The following is a 16,611-nucleotide window of genomic DNA, read 5'->3' as shown; positions in this document are numbered from 1 at the left end:
GTATACACTAAAAATCAGGGCAGGTTTTTCTCCCTCTAGAGAGCCAGTTTACCAGCATGCCCCTGGATAAAAATACAATGATAAAATAATCCTTCTTCCAATTCCCATGTTCATATTTTGTCTTTTTTTAACCTTGGTAACTATGTTCTCCTTTGGACTCTCTCCATTTAAAATAAATGCTTCTAAAAATATAGCATTGGGAACTGGAAGAAAAGCAATGGAAAGCTAACTTCTCAGTTCTTTCCATTAATAACCCCAGTGTCATTTGTTTGACTTAACTCAATGTGTTAGAATATGTCACTAACATAACCGAAAAGTCACTCTATCAATCCTGACAATCCAACCTTCTTCATTCAAAGAGTAAAACTAGCTTTTGTTCCAAGGTCACACCCCATACACTAGAATACCGGCAGCTGTCTGTGAAAACCTGTACAAGTGATGTCAAGGCAGAGGGGCTGAGGAAATGTTTATAATTTCACTCAAACCAATCCCCCACCAATAAAAATAACAATGTGTGATATAGCAGTAGATGAATATCATCACTTTAGCATATAAAAGATAGCACGTTTTTAATCTTCTAAACATTTACATTTATTATTTTTTTCTTTTTAAAATATTTTTATTGACTTTTTACAGAGAGGAATAGAGAGTTAGAAACATCAATGAGAGAGAAACATCAATCAGATGCCTCCTGCACACCCCCTCCTGGGGATGTGCCTGCAACCAAGGTACGTGCCCTTGACCGGAATAGAACCTGGGACCTTTCAGTCCACAGGCTGAAGCTCTATCCACTGAGCCAAACCGGTTAGGGCTTACATTTATTATTAACACAAGTAGCCCAGTGCACAAATTTGTGCACATTGAAAGGAAATTAACTAGAAGAAATATTTTAATATCGCTATTTTCCCTTTCTCTATAATACAAGTGTCAACCTAAATTCACAATCGACAATGACAGATGGAAGCACATGCATGTGATTGGCACCAGAGAGAGCTTTATATGTATCATGCATGCGCGAGTCAACTTAGCCTTTTATAAACATAGTATAAACTTGCTTAATTAGACCTGCTTTGTGATGTAGCTAAACTTTTTCCAGCCCAGTGAAGCACCTCAACTTCTCTTTCAGGTAATTGTCATCAACACAGCAGTAAATATCAACATGAAGCAGATTATTAGTATAGATCATGCAGGGAGAACAAAGGGTAAAATATTTAACTGCAGTAGTGTTTGACTATATTCTGTGCAGTGAAGTCATTTTCAAGGTCCACCATTTCTTACTTCTTTTCAGTCGGGTCAAGTTTCTAAGCTTTCTAAATCTTCGTTTTCCAGCTAATGAAAAGAAAATAGGATTCCACAGTCTCCTATCTACGTACTCCAGGACTTCTGTAAGGATCAAATGAGATGAGGCATGGGAAAATTCTTCATAGACATTTGATTAAAGTGTGAAATGTTTGCACCTGGCTATAAAGCAAGTCATGTTCTTGGGCTGAAGAAACTGCAAGGAGGCTAGTCATCACTAGAGAGAGGAAGCCAGCCATTGCTAATTGATGTCATTACCTGGCACCCTCAGCCAACGTTTCTGGGCTGGGCTGGGCCGTGGGCTTCATTTTGTGCCACGGGGGTCTCAGCAGCATTGACTGCCATTTGGTAGGCTGCCGCTCTGGGGTGGTGGTGGGACCTATGCCCCACTTGGGGGAAGCAGAATGTTGCTTTGTGGGCGCCAGGTCCACAGTGCCATTTCTCTGTAAATGGCCAGTGCACATCACAGACACTCATGCATTGAGCATCTGCCCCCTGGTGGTCAATGCTCATCATAGCAACCAGTCAGATGGTCAGACACTTAGCATATTAACCTTTTATACATGTAGATTATAGCACTCTCTTATGAGCCTTGACACCTATAAAGTATTTTTTAAAATATCTTATCCCCTTTTTGTCATAAATGCCTTTGAAAATAATAAAGAAACAGACTATCTAGAAAAAATATATACAACAAAAGTCTGTTACATGCAACATAACTTCAATTAACTCCAGGCTAAGAACCCTGCTTGTAGATAAGGCCCCTATTCTCAAATTATCTGCAAAATCCTTGGGGAACTTCTTTGAGAATTTCTGTTCTGAAACTCCCTTAGGGATCCATAACACGTTTTGTGCATAATCTTATTAGTGGCATCTTTGTCTTCTTGGGACAGATTTAACTTAAAAAGATAGACAAAGGTCATTTGGCACAGAAGCTAATAAATAAAGTGGACAATGAAACTGGAGATTACCTTTATTGGTAAATAAAAGCAAAGAGTAGAGTAATAGGGCCCTTTTTTCTTTCTGATTCATAAATGGGCTCAGCAGGCAGCTCCAAAAGAAGATTTCTGGAAAAGATCTAGGCAATGTAGCACCATCAGAATAAGTGGGCATTTTCCATTCATTCATATAACAAATAGTTACGGGCCAGTTGATATGGGAAATAGCTCACTGGGATGCATAACTTCTCAACTCCACCACTTTTGTTGAAAGAAATCCATCTATTATCATGTACTAGAGGCCTGATGCATGAAGATTCGTGCAAGAATGGGCTTTCCTTCCCCTGGCTGCCAGCACCACCTTTGCTCCAGACCAGAGCCACCTTTCTGCCTTCCCACTCTGCCCAGAGGCCCAGAGTGGCTGGGGTGGTGTGGAACGCCCCCGGCCACTCAGCGCCTGCATATGCAATTTAACCCACCATCTTTGTTGGGTTAATTTGCATACTCACTCCTGATTGGCTGGTGGGCATTGCGAATGTATGGTCAATTTGCATATTTCTCTTTTATTAGTGTAGATTCCATTTCTAATAGTATGTATCACACTTTTAGCATGTAGCAAGTACTGTGTTAAGTGCTTTATATACTTTTGTCAGAGCTTCATTTATATATATTAGTTATCTTCAATTTATACGCGAGAAAACTGAGGCTTAGAGTGGTTAAGTAACAGCCTGAAGTTTGACATAGGAGTCTTCCTGACTCTTTATCCTGTGTTCTTAACTACTATTAAGAGGACTTCCTCCTGTCCACACATGAAAACCATATACCCTCCTTCTATCATTAGAGAAAAGCCACTAGAAGGAAGCAGGAGAGAACTGAAATAGCAGTTTCGAAGAAGCAGGCTCCTGTGTGGGCTGTGATGCAAGAGAATTGTTTGGAGGAAGTAAAACTTCAGCTCGACAGGATTAAGATAAAAAGGAGAAAGGAGCGGTTGCAGGCAGTAGTAATAGCAAGGGCAAGGGCTCTAAGGTGCTTTTGCTAAGGGACAGAGAAGGACACGAAGAGACAGAGCAGGACAGGCAGAATGACAGTAAGGCAGAGAGGTAAATGATTGTGAGTGGTGGTAATAGCCAAGAGAGACAGTGTAGTTATTACAAAACAAACAAAACCCAGCCATGTTGTTACCTAAACCTGGAGTAGTGGGGAGGGGGACCAAGAATGGTATCTAGGGCAGAGGTTCTTACCCCAAAGTCCCCAGGGAACATTGAAAAAAATTCCAGGCCCAGGCCCGGACTATAGTCCAGATCAAGGAATCTGGATTTCCAGGAATGGACAGTCCAGGCCTCAGCTTGTTTGGTTCGCTTTGTTTTAAGTTCCCCAAGGATGAAAGCCACTGGTCTAACTTTCATCTACTTCAGTTAAAGTTGATGAAACAGATAGAAATTTAAGGATGTGAAATTCAAATTGACAATCTGAGAATGAAGCCAACAAGAGGGACACAGGCAGAAAGGTAGTGGATACAAACATGGACTGGTACCAAGAGCAGGAAAGCCATGACAGAGTGAAACCTATGCGTAAGCAAAAGGTGTTTGGATTCACACCAACTCTATTCACACCAAACTGGTAGAGAATCACATCCAGATACAGAGAGAGGATAGCGACATGATTTTAAAAGTACGGATCTACCACTTGTTAGCTAGGCAACTTACTCAACCTCTGTGAGCCTCAGTGTTCTCATCTGTAAAATGAGAATGTTAAGCATGTCTATCTTTCAGGAATATACATAACCAGGTACAGGAGAAAGATTATGAGCTGACAGTCCTCAACGAAATGCCAATTCCAAAACAGGTTGAAAACTGAAGCAAAAAGTATCCATTCCTGAGAACGAGGAGATGGCAAGAGAGGAGTAGATCGGTGCCAGGAGGTAAAAGAAAGAGCTCACTCATTTTTCTGTAGTAATGATGGGGAAAGAGAAGCACGGCATTTTTGGAAAGCGATGTGGAAAAATATATCACAAGCCAGAAAGATGTTTATACTATTTTATCCAGTAATCCCACTCTTGGAATTTATCCTAGAGAAATAAATCAACAGAAGAAAAAAGAAGCTGCAGAGTATAAAGATCTATAATATAAAAGAATGGAAATAACCTAAACTGCCAAATATAGGTCAATGGCTAAATAAATTGTTATACAACTACTCAATAGAATACTAACGTTGGGATTCAAGAACCTTGTTTTATTCATCTTTTAATTTTTAAAAGTTCATCCGTATTTATATAAAGAACACTTAAAAACATTTAAAAATACAGAAAGAGCTAAAGTCCCCCTTGACCACTCTTAGTTTTCTGCCTAAAGGTGTCCACTGTTAACAGTTTGGTGTGGACTCTCCCAGACATCTTTCAATGTATTCTCTCTCTCTCTCTCTCTCTCTCTCTCTCTCTCTCTCTCTCTCTCTCTCACACACACACACACACACACACTTATATATGCATATACACACATATACTATACTTACACATACACATTTTAGAGCTATATATTTTATTTAGGGTATGTGTTTAAAAAATGCTATCTCGTTGTACTTGCTTTTCTGCAACTTATTAACAAAGTATTTGTTTGCTTGTTTACTTAGCAACAAGCCTTGGAAGTTTCCCATTCAGTATTGATAGATAGAACATATTCCTTTTGAGTGAGTATATCACAGTTCATTTAACCATTCTGAGTATTGCTGAGCAGTGACGTGATCTTCAATTTTCACGGTTATAAATGGTTCAGTGAACATTCTTGTTTCTATCTCCTGAAGCACACAGCAAGCATTTTTTTGAGGGCAGATAGGAAAGAGTGAAATGGTTGGGTGTAAAAGGTCTGCGAACTTTAAATATAAATAGTTAAATGGCTGACCACGCTTACACTTGGCCAGCAGGAGAGGGGAGTACCTATTGCCCTAAAGTGGATATTGTCAAACTTCTTATTGTTGCCAATCTGCCAGGTAAAAATAGTAACAACCACTTTAATTTGCATTCCCTGACTTTTTGTTAGGATAAGCCTCTCTTTTGGCTTTTTATATTTCTTTCGTGTTATGTTACCTGTTTATCACCTTTGCCAATTTTTCTAAATTGTCATTATTTTGATATCCCTGATACATAGCATAGTCATTTGAAGATAAATGCTCAACTATTTAGTGAATTCACTTATACTATTAAAAGTAATTAAAACCTCCAGAGAAATACATAAAGTATGTATGGCACAGTGTTAGATCAAAAGGAAGAATGTAAATTATGTGCAATATGAAATGATATCCGTGCATTGGAACATAGGCTGGAAGGGAACAACTAAAATAACAACAATAAAGCTAGAAATAGTAATTAACACTTATATAGCACTTAATAGATGCTAAGCATTGATCAAAATGTTTTACATGTATTAATGCCTTTATTTCTTACATCAGTCCCTATTAGATTTCTTTGAACCTGCTAAATCATAATTTGTACAAGTGGCAAAGCCAAGATTTGATAAGCCTGGGCAGTCTGATTCCAGAGGCTGCACTCTTAACTACTACATTATACTAATATTGCTTTAAAATAAATTCCTTTATAATTTTTATGCTATTATTTCTCAACAGGAAATACCAGTAGAGAGAGGTCAGGGCCTTTCCAGTCATGGAAGTTCACAGGGCATTTGTAACTTAGTAGAGTCATGGCCCTCTATTTTGCAAATTCATAAATGCCATCAAGACAGTACAGCATATCCATGTGGCTGGGTCCCAGGGAATTGAGCCATGTTAACCAAACTCACAAGAGACTGACAAATTTATAAATCGGAACAATGTCAATTTTGTTCATTTATACTGAGAGCTTTTGTTGCCAAGAGAAATACAATATTCATGGCAGTCCAAACATGTTCTTTCTTCTGGGAAAGTCTAAACTGAAAACCAAATTAAAGAGTAAAAAGCATCAGGGAGAGCAGCGTCAAAGCAATGGGAACCGATTGAGCTTGGGAAATAATATGATCACAGAGTAGTTAGAATGAACAGCAGTCTAAAAACATAGGTGTATGAGAAAACTCACTCTTTTTTTATTATTTAATTTCTGTTCTCAATCTCCCTCCCACCAAGCTAGTAGGAAACCTAACTTCAGTCATTTTCTTATTTTCCTCTCATCCCAGTAATTTCTGAAATCCTATGCAAAGCAATGCATGTTAGAATGGGTGTGGAGGGTCACATTTCACACCACGTGGTCATTGACCTTCCACCATCAGGCTGCCTAAGTTGCCAGTGAGATATCCACGTCCCTTCTAGCAAGCTGTCTGCTGACAATTCTGTGTTTCCCATGAGGTACAGGAGCTTCCAAGTGACCTTAGCCCCCACTTGGGGCCAAACCTGCCTTTCATTCTATCAGCCTGTTGTCCTTGTAGCCATTCCTGGGATGTGGGGAATATGTCCTCTTGGTCAGGAAAACACTGGCCTTCTTACTCTCCCTCCCTCACTCTCACTTCTAAAACCAGGAGAATTGCATTCCCAACTGGGGGAGTCCCACCTTCTTGGTTCTGGCCAGACAATTTCTGTGCTTTGGATCCACTCTTTTCTGTGGGACCTAGGCTGTGTACCTAAATTCAAAATGACTATTAGGATCTTTTGGTTATGGCAGCTCTATCCCCTGACATAATGAGCACAAAAACAACTGTTAGCTTGGGTTTGGTGTGGAAAGCTAGAAATACTAAAAAGTTAAGTATAAATCTATGCAAGTATAGGTAGGTAGGTAGGTAGATTGGAATAATATCTCAAAATATGCCGCCACATAATCTCATTTAGGGATGAGAACATCCAGGGCTCTCTCTCCCCTGGATACTGTTGGCATTCAGTAGGGTCTACAGTAGCCAACTGTCCTTTTTCTGAGTTCTGTAACAGCTGTACAAAACCTCTGCCTTCCACTGGTACTCCTGACAGACATGCTACGTTCACTTTCCATCATATTTTCCTTCTGCTGCTGCCCTGCAGATGTCCTATGGACAGCCGGAGCCAGCTGCCTACATAACAATTGGCAACACATAGTGAGGTGTCATTTACTCCCAAAGACTCAGTGAAAGGGCAGCTGGAAGAGCACAGTTGGAGTCTTGCTGCCTTGAGGACAGGGACCGCTTCCTGACACAGGATCCTATGTTTGATTTAGTGCTCTGCTGTCATCATTTTTAAATTCTTAATGATTTTTTAACAAAAAGACCCGCACTTTGCCCTGGCCCCACAGTTATGTAGGAGGTTCTGCCAAAGGGTCATCATCTCAAAGGGGCTTTCCAAGGTCCGCATTTGGAGACCTGTTTCCAGGGCTTCTGAGAGTGAGAAACTGGGAAAAGAAAGAGCTTTCAATTGCACTTAAGGATTCAGTTAATGGATAATTTTGCTAGGTTTGGCTAAGAGGTACCTTTTATGGTCATTTTTTTTCAGGTTCAAAACTCTTGGGCTTTTAGAGTGATTTTAGTAATTCTAACAGTCCTATCTGTGAGCTTAATGTGCACACTCTCTTCTTCATTTACAGCTGTACCTATAGGTTCGTTTATGGCTATAGCCTCACATATATAAACTGAATAGAATCAGAGAATGCTTGCAAACTGTTTATTGGGAATTAATTCAAACAGCCGTTTTCAAAATGACCAGTAGTTTAATTGAATGGTGTCTTTCTGCAACAAAAATGTCTGGTAAAGCCTAACTGGACCAACACCATGAGCAGTCCTAAGCTAATTAAGTTGCTGGCACATGCATCACTAGGCATTCTTTGACCATAAGCTTACCATTAGCTGTGGTATTAGCCTGAGAAACAAGCGTGACACCTACACTTCAGGCTCCCTGATAAGGTTCAGAGAGAGGGAGAGGGAGAGAATGCTGAGAATTAGTTTTATCAACCAATCCTGCTCCATTCCTTCCTGGCAGGGTTAATAAAACACTCAAGGAGTTGTGGGTAAATGGTAATTTCATGTCTCCAAAAAGTTATAGTGGGTTTTTTTTTTTTTAATATTTGCATTGTTTCCTGTAAAGTGAAAAATAACTTGGGCCTGGAGACTCCAAATCAATGTATTATCCCCCTTGGCTTGGGAGAACAACCACCCTTCAAACTAATCTCTGTATTTATGGGAATCAACAGACGATTCTGTCTTCAAACAAGGATCTGTGCGACCTTCCAAAGAACTCGGAATGTCTTTCATCACAGAAGGAAGAATGCTGTGGTCTATTTTTGAGATGATTTATGGTACTTGGAGATGAGCTTTGTGTGTCTAGCCTTCGGCCGGCATTCATTGACTTCCCTAGTAAGTAGCATCATGTGTCGAATGTCTCTTGGCACTTAACACATTATATATATGCCAAGTGCATGTATTGGTCACCAGACCAGAAAGGCCCTATATTCTCATTAGCACTGCCCTTCTTTCCTTATTAATATTACTTAAATCTGCCAATAAGGAAATCAGAGAGTTTTTGTTTTGAATGTTTATGCAATCTAAAGTAAAGATGTGTTATGATCCAGTAAATGGTGTCAATGACAAACTCTGAATTAAGGGCATTACAAAGTAATTAAAAGAATAGTGGGCCCTAGCTTGTTTGGCTCAGTGAATAGAGCATCGGCCTGCAGACTGAAGGGTCCTGGGTTCAATTCTGGTCAAGGGCACATGCCTGGGTTACAGGCTCAATCCCCAGTAGGGGGCATGCAGGAAGCAGCCGATCAATGATTCTCTCTCATTATTGGTATTCCTAACTCTCTCTCCCGCTCCATTCCTCTCTGAAATCAATAAAAGTATATTAAAAAAAAAAAAAGAATAGTGGGAACCAGGATCCATGGGTTCAAGGATTATCCCTGCCCTTACCAGCTTTCTGAGGATATAACTTGTCCTCTCTGAACTCCATCTTTTAAAATACCCAAGTTGAGACTAATGTACAAATATGCAAATGAAATAATAACAAATTCAGAATAATGGCTTCATGGGGTTGTTTTGAGGTTTAACATAGATTATGTAGGTCAAAAGGTTTTATAAAGGGTATTCTTGAAAACTGGTGTTGATTAAAAATTGAGACAATATGGAAACATTCTGGGTAGATTTTATTAATTCCCAATCTTGGCTGCATTCCCACTGCCCAAGCTGCATCCATATCCATTAAATCAGATTCTCTGGGATTGGGATTTAGGCATCAGCATGCTCGTCTATCTCTCCAGGTGATTCCAATATACAATAAAATTTGAGGATGACTCAGGGGAAAAGAAAATCATTTTCAGGGTTTGCTTTCCATAGCTTGAGCAAGAAGCTTAACAAATGATTTGGTTATTGGTTCCCTCAGGCACCTGGGATGCTGCAGTTGCTGAAGAAATATTTGTTGATAACACCCATCCACATGACTATAAAGAGAGTTGAAAACTCTTCACATTAACTCCACATTACTGCAACTCATTTCTTGTTTAATGAGTTATTCCAGAGAAAGGGCAGTAGTGCCTGTCAAAAAAATTAAAAGGACTTAGCATAAAAGCCGGGTGGCATGTTGACCACAACTACACAGAAACGAGTAATGAAAGGAGGCAGGAGAGAAAGACGAAGCCCTGCTGGGGGCCTCAGCTGGCACGTGTGCAGTCAGCTTTCCCTGCCTGCATGTGGTGTGCAGCGGGCTGCCTTTGGTTGGTGTCTGGCTGATGGTGGAGGATGCCAGGAAAGTGTGAAAAGCCTTATAAATGTGTCCTCTGAACATCGCTGACAAGCAACTGGACTGCAGCTCTCCCATCTGTCTCTGGCAGGGCTGCCATCAGCCTTCCAAGTCCAGGAGAGCAGCTGTGTGATAAATCACTCAGCAGCCCAAGAAAGTCCAAGTGTTTTCTCATGGTGAAGAGGCGGCTGCCCTCCAGGTGGTGGTGTCTGTGGAAGAGGAGCAAGTCCTATTGAGCCATCTCATGCAGCAAATTAAGTAAAGGCTTAGGAAGGGTCCTCAGAAAGCCTAGAGGGTCTGATATTGTTGCACAAGGCTGGAAATTTTTATATATGTGATCACATTTAATGCTTGCAGCAGCTCTATAAAGTGGGTATTGTATTGCCCCTATTTTGCAGATTCAGAGCCTAAGGCTCTGAAAGTGTAAATCACTTTCTGCAGATCACATGTCTAGGAAATGACAGAGTGGGGGATTTAACCAAGTGGGCTATCTTCAAATGTGTGTCTTCTCTATGATAAGGACCTAAGTCATCCAAAACTGGTCAATCAACCGAACTCTTCACTCAAGCAAATCATGTGTATGCACTTCTCTCATCCTTGAGTCATTTCATACATTAGTTTCATCTCAAAATGTAAATCAACCTATATGACTGTGTCATGTCACATAAAGCCTTGCTACTTAGTATGTGTTCCAGGATCTAGTTTGTGTTCCAGGATCCAGAAGCATCACCTGAGAGCTCAGTGGTAATACAGATCATGCCCTACTGCACTTTAACAAGATCTCAGAGGGATGCATAAAAGTTTACAAAGCACTGGCCTACTTGGAATTCTTTACCTGAAAAGGAACTTAGGTCAGTGATTCTCACATCTGTGTGCATTAGAATTATTTGGTGGGAAGGGGTTAAAAGGCAGATTCTTAGATCCTTTGCCCACGCTTCTAATTTGGGAGCTACTGAGTGGAACCTGGGCAATATGTGTCCTAACAAGCAGCCCAGCTGATTTAGCTAGAAGTGATCTGATAACAAGACTGCAATTAACATTAACTCAGGAAGTATGGCATCTGCCTTCATTTTGAGATGATGAGACAGAGGTCAAGGAGGGGAAGGCGATGCTAAGGTCACGTGGTGCTAGGTGACACAACCAAGAAGAGACCTCTGTCACTGAAACACACTAACCACACCAGGGTCAGGACTATAGGCCTTGGAGAAAATCACTGCCTAGCTGCTGCCCCTTAATTTGTTGTAGTATTTTAGCATTCTGGATCCAAATGCAGTTGATTAACTCCTCACTGTGAAAGGAACATTCTGCAGACAGTGTTGGAGAAAACAGTGGGAATCACTGCATCCCACTGAGGTCTTTGGTCTCATAGATCTGGTTACATAGACATACCTACTATGTATGTGCTTATGCATACATTATCTCATCTAACCCCTGCAATATCCCTGGGAGGTGCCATTTTCTAGCCAGTAAACTGCAGAGTCAGGGATGGAACCCACCTTCTGGCTTCAGGGATCTCTCTGTTGTACAATTACCACTTTCTGGGGAAAGTTAGGAAATTTTGCCTAGAGACTATAAGCAGTTAGTGGACCATAATTTATAAACCCAACAGACCCAGTTAAAATCATGCTTAGATCATAGTTTTAATTTTATCATCTAGACCAGGGGTGGGGAATCTTTTTCCTGCCAAGGGCCATTTGGATATTTATAACATCATTCACTTAATATAATTCACTTAATATAAATTTATGTTGCTATGAAAAAGCTCATAGATTTATTGAATTTTGAGTCCCACCTATGGTTGCCTTGGCAGGGCCACAGTAAATGCTTTCTCAAGCCTTGTATGGCTCTTGGGCCAGGCATTCCCCAACCCTGATCTAGACCATGGAAATCCAATATCATCCCTAGTGCTTTATTGCATCCTTAGGAAGAAAGGCAAGGGGAAAAGAGTGCTTTTATTTAGAAATCATACTGGACATATCGGAGTGATCACTTCATAAAGTATATAAATGTCTCATCAATATGTTATATATCTGGAACTTATAAAATATTGTAATTTAAAAATAAAAATTTTTAAATAATATTTTTCTTTGGGGTGTAATAAGACATGGTGGAAAAGCATAATTTTGGGTTAAAATCATGCCTCTTCCATTTATTAGTTGTGTGATACTGGGCAAATTTTTATAATATCCCTGAGCCTAGTTTTTCTCATCAGTAAAAGTCTCATTTTGACACTTTTTAATCGCATAGTCTGACAATGCTTGGGACCTAGTGAGCACTTAGTGCCTCTAAATTATTGTTGAAGTAAAGAACATGTTTATTCTGATCAGTATTTTCTCCCAGATAATATGCACAAAACTTTCTTTATTTTACTCTACTTCATCTTCAAGATTCCCTGTCTCAGTAAGTAGCCTCACCGTTTATCTATCCAGGAGCCTGCAGATTTGGTGTCTGGTTAAGGCCATCTTCCTGGCCCATAGGTGTCTGTCTTCTCACTGAATCCACACATGGCAGAGCAGAGAGAAGTGAGTTTAAACCTAACCAATAATAGTCCGTGCTTATTTTACTTTCTCCCCATCCTTTGCCACTTAATTGAACCAGTGTTCAAGCTGGGTCATTCCTACTTTTGAAACTGTTGTCAGATCTGAAGACTAATTCCCATACCTGCATCACAGTCTAATTCTGTTCCTCATTAGCTCTCTAATGGGCTGTCAAAGTAGTAGCTACAAAGCTGGTCTTCTCTCGGTCAAGTATCTCCCATTCCTCCGTGCCACTGTTGAGGTTCCCTTTGTAAAAAGTATAAATCATATTATGCTACACAAAAAATAACCCTCCTTTGTAAATAGAGGACATTCCTCACCTGGAGTGTCACTATTTCCTTGAGATTGGATCCAGCTTCCATGGGCTGGACTAGGGCACTGCGTAGGTGATGGGTCACCTCTGGAGGCACAGTGCTCACCTGTCCCTCACTAGTGATAATTTTGGTTACTGATCAGAGTGGTGTCCCAATGAAAATAACTTAAACTTATATAAAAGTTGCAATAATGAAACACAGTGCAAAGAATACCCATATACACCTTCAACCCAGACTCATCTACTGTTAACATTTTATTTCATTGGCTTCATCATTTGTTTTATGAGCATATATACTTTTTTTTCTGAACTACTTGAGGGTAGGTTGCATACATCATGAATGTTTACCTCTAAATACTTCAAGTATAGAAATATTCTCTTATGTAACCTCAATGCTGTCAGCAATACCAGTAAATTTAAAATTGATATATTTTTAAATTGTATCTTTATTGTTGAAAGTATTAAAGACGTCCCCTGTTTCCCCCCATTGACCCCCTAGAATAAGGTGACCAGACGTCCCGCTTTGGGCGGGACAGTCCCGATTTTTAACAATTTGTCCCGCGTCCCGCAGCATTTTAAAAAAGTCCCGATTTTTGGAAAGAATGCACGACAAGCTAGGGAACGGCGGGAGAACGGGAAGGGAATATACGGTTTTCGGCGGCCATGTGGCTATTTAGCCAGGATATGAGTTTTATATTATTTTGGTTAATTTTATAATGTTAAACTTTAATAATAACAAATAATGGTTGAGAACTGATCATCGAGAACTGCTTATCAAAGTTCGCATTGTTGATCAGTTATTAGAATTTGACCACCATTGTTTGGACTTAATGAACAATGGCATTTTTTGGGATTGGCAACAACGAAAACATTTTGTAACTGTCTCTCAGACGATACACATCGTACTGCGTGCTATTGAAAAAAAGTACTAAAAAGAATTTAGAATTTGTTTGCAATTTTTCTTCCCTCAATCCTCATGCTCAATTTTGGCCAAAAAATAATATGCCTATATGGTCAAATATTGTGTTCATGAATTACATTTGTTTCTTCTTTCCTTCTCCCTCCCTCCCTCCCTCCCTCCCTCCCTACCCCTCCCTTCCTTTCTATTCCCTTCAGTGTGGTTACCATATTTATTTGAAATATAATTAGTTTACTTTGTTTCTTTCTACTTTCAAGTTTAGGATTTTCTTTCTTATTGGTTTAATTTTAATGTTTGCATATGTATAACATTCACATGCTTCACATAGTCAAAATTTTTTTTCCTTTTTTCTCACACAAAAAGTAACATATTTATTTGTTCTTTACTTTTTTCACTGAATGTTATCTCCTGGAAATTCCTCCATATCAGTTCATAGATATCTCCTTATTCTCTTTTACAGCTGTAAAATACTCCATTATATGAATGGATCTTTCAACTAGGCTCCTATGCTAAGACACTTAGGTGTTCTCTATACTTTACAACTGTAAAGAATGTTGCATTGAATAAACTTGTGCATATATATTTTTGTATTGTTGAAAGTATATGTTCAGAGCAAATTCTTAGAATTAGTATTACTGGGTTGAAGGGTAAATGCATAATGTGTTTTTATTACATGTTTTGAAATTCCTCTCCATAGGAAAATGTACTGTCTTGCATTCCTCCAACAATGTATGAGAGAACCTGTGTCCCCACAGACTTGCCAACAGAGTGAGCTGTCAAGCTTTCGAATTTCTGCCAATCTCATAGGTGAGAGTACTAATGTAATTTTAATTTGCATTTGACTTATTACAAGTGAAATTGACATATTTTTACATGTTTAAGAGCCATTTTCATTTCTTCTTTTTGTGAATTATCTACATATTTTACCTATTTTCTATAGTATTTTGTGTTTTTCCCCAATTGTTTTTTTTTTTTTTTTTTAGTATTATTCGTCTATCAGTAGTGATATATATCTTACAACATTTCCTTCCAGTTTATCATTGGTCTTTTTACTTGGCTTATGGTGTTGTTGTGGGGTTTTTTTTTTTATACCTAAGAGGTTTTTATTTTTATATTGTCAAATCTACCAATCTTTTCTTATATTGCATATGGATTTTTAATCATAGTTAGAAAGCCTAAGTTTTATTATTTTATTTTAAAGGCATTGGAAATATTCTAAAAGCTAGCTATACCAAAGATGAAAATAAAATAAGAACTGTGAATGGGAGAAAAGACAAAATACTCTGGAGCTCTGAGTAGAGTTGTCAGATAAAATACAGGTTGCCTAGTTATACTTGAATTTTGGATAAATAATGAATAATTCTTTTAGTACAAGTGTGTCCCAAATATTGTCTGGGACATACTTATACTAAAAACTATTGGTGTGGTGTGTTTTTTTTTTAGCTGGAATGCAAATTTTACTGGGTGACATATTTTTATAGATCTGGCAACCCTAACTTTGAAGAAAGATAAATCCCCAATTTCAGCATATCCCCTGTTATCCATTCAGGTTATTAGAAATAGATCAGTCATCCTGACTTGGTCCCCCTGCATTCCAAGATTCTCTCAAGGTCATTGATTCGCCTTGTGCAGCCACTATTCCCTTTCCTGGTCCATCACAAAAATAACAATTTTTGGAGGTAAGTGGGATGTAATGCATAGAGCATGGACTTTAGAATCAGACACTTAGCTTTTAATTCTTGCTATATAATCTCTGGAAGTTTATTTACTGTAGATGAGCCTCAAATAATATCTACTTCACAGAGCTTATCCTATCTAATAAAGATGGAATATGCAAATTGACCATCACTTTGCAACAAAGATGGTGGTGCCCATAGCCAATAAGGAGGGAATATGCAAATTAATGCAACAAAGATGGTGGTGGCTGGCCTGGAGCAAAGGTGGGAGGCGGCTCCTGGCCCTGGAGTGAAGGTGGGAGACAGCGGCCAGAGTGAAGGCCCAGGTCCTGGGTGCTGCAGGGAAATCAATGCCGGCAGCCAGGGGAAGGAAGGCCTATTCTTACACGAATCTTTATGCATTGGGTCTCTAGTTTTATATAATTGAATAACTTAAATGGTGTTGACATATTATAAATGCTCTATAGTTGTTATCTATTGATGTTTATTAGGATTATAATTTCAGCATAGAAAATGTAGCTCTTTTTGTTCACAAAAGGAATTTTAAAGTCATAGCATCCTATTCTGTTAGTGTGCACACTCATTCCTCAGATGAGGAAACCGCAATGCAATTCATCATCATTGTACCAGGGACAGAGCTCTTCAATGATGCTTCCTGGTGCGAAGATCAGCCCAGCACAGAGAGATGGGAGGTTGGATGATGCTTCTGGGCAACTTGGGATGTAATATGGTATTGGGAAGGGGTGAGATGGACATGACATAGAGTAAGGGAATGGAGGGCAGGAATTGGCCAGGAGATAAAGACAGATAGTGAGAGAAACTGAGGGGATTTAGCCAAGACAAAGAGTTAATGAGTAAGGAAAATACACAAGGAACAGAGTAAGAGCATAAAAGCAAAGGAGAATGTAAGAGAAGAAAGTAAAAACAAAAAAATTTAAATCACTAGAGTAATAGCAGAGCCAATGAGATAATATGAATAATGGTTGGGCAAATAATTGGGTGAATAGGAAATCAGTGAAGAGAAGATGACTATAGTAAAAGGGTTTGCTCATATACCATATTTTGTAAGTAGCTTTCACCTATAACATCACATTTAATATCCATGGTAACTCTGTGAGGTGAGTGGGGTAGATGTTATTTTTCCCATTTTACAGAGTGAGAAATGTGAGGTTCACAGAGGTAGTTAACTTACTTGTCCAGAATTGACATAGTAAAAGTAGTTGCAAAGCCAAGATCAGATCCTACAGCTACTAGCCAT

This window comes from Eptesicus fuscus, chromosome 5 (assembly GCF_027574615.1).
Source record: "Eptesicus fuscus isolate TK198812 chromosome 5, DD_ASM_mEF_20220401, whole genome shotgun sequence".
Classification (NCBI taxonomy): domain Eukaryota; kingdom Metazoa; phylum Chordata; class Mammalia; order Chiroptera; family Vespertilionidae; genus Eptesicus; species Eptesicus fuscus.
Note: the sequence above shows the minus strand (reverse complement) of the source record.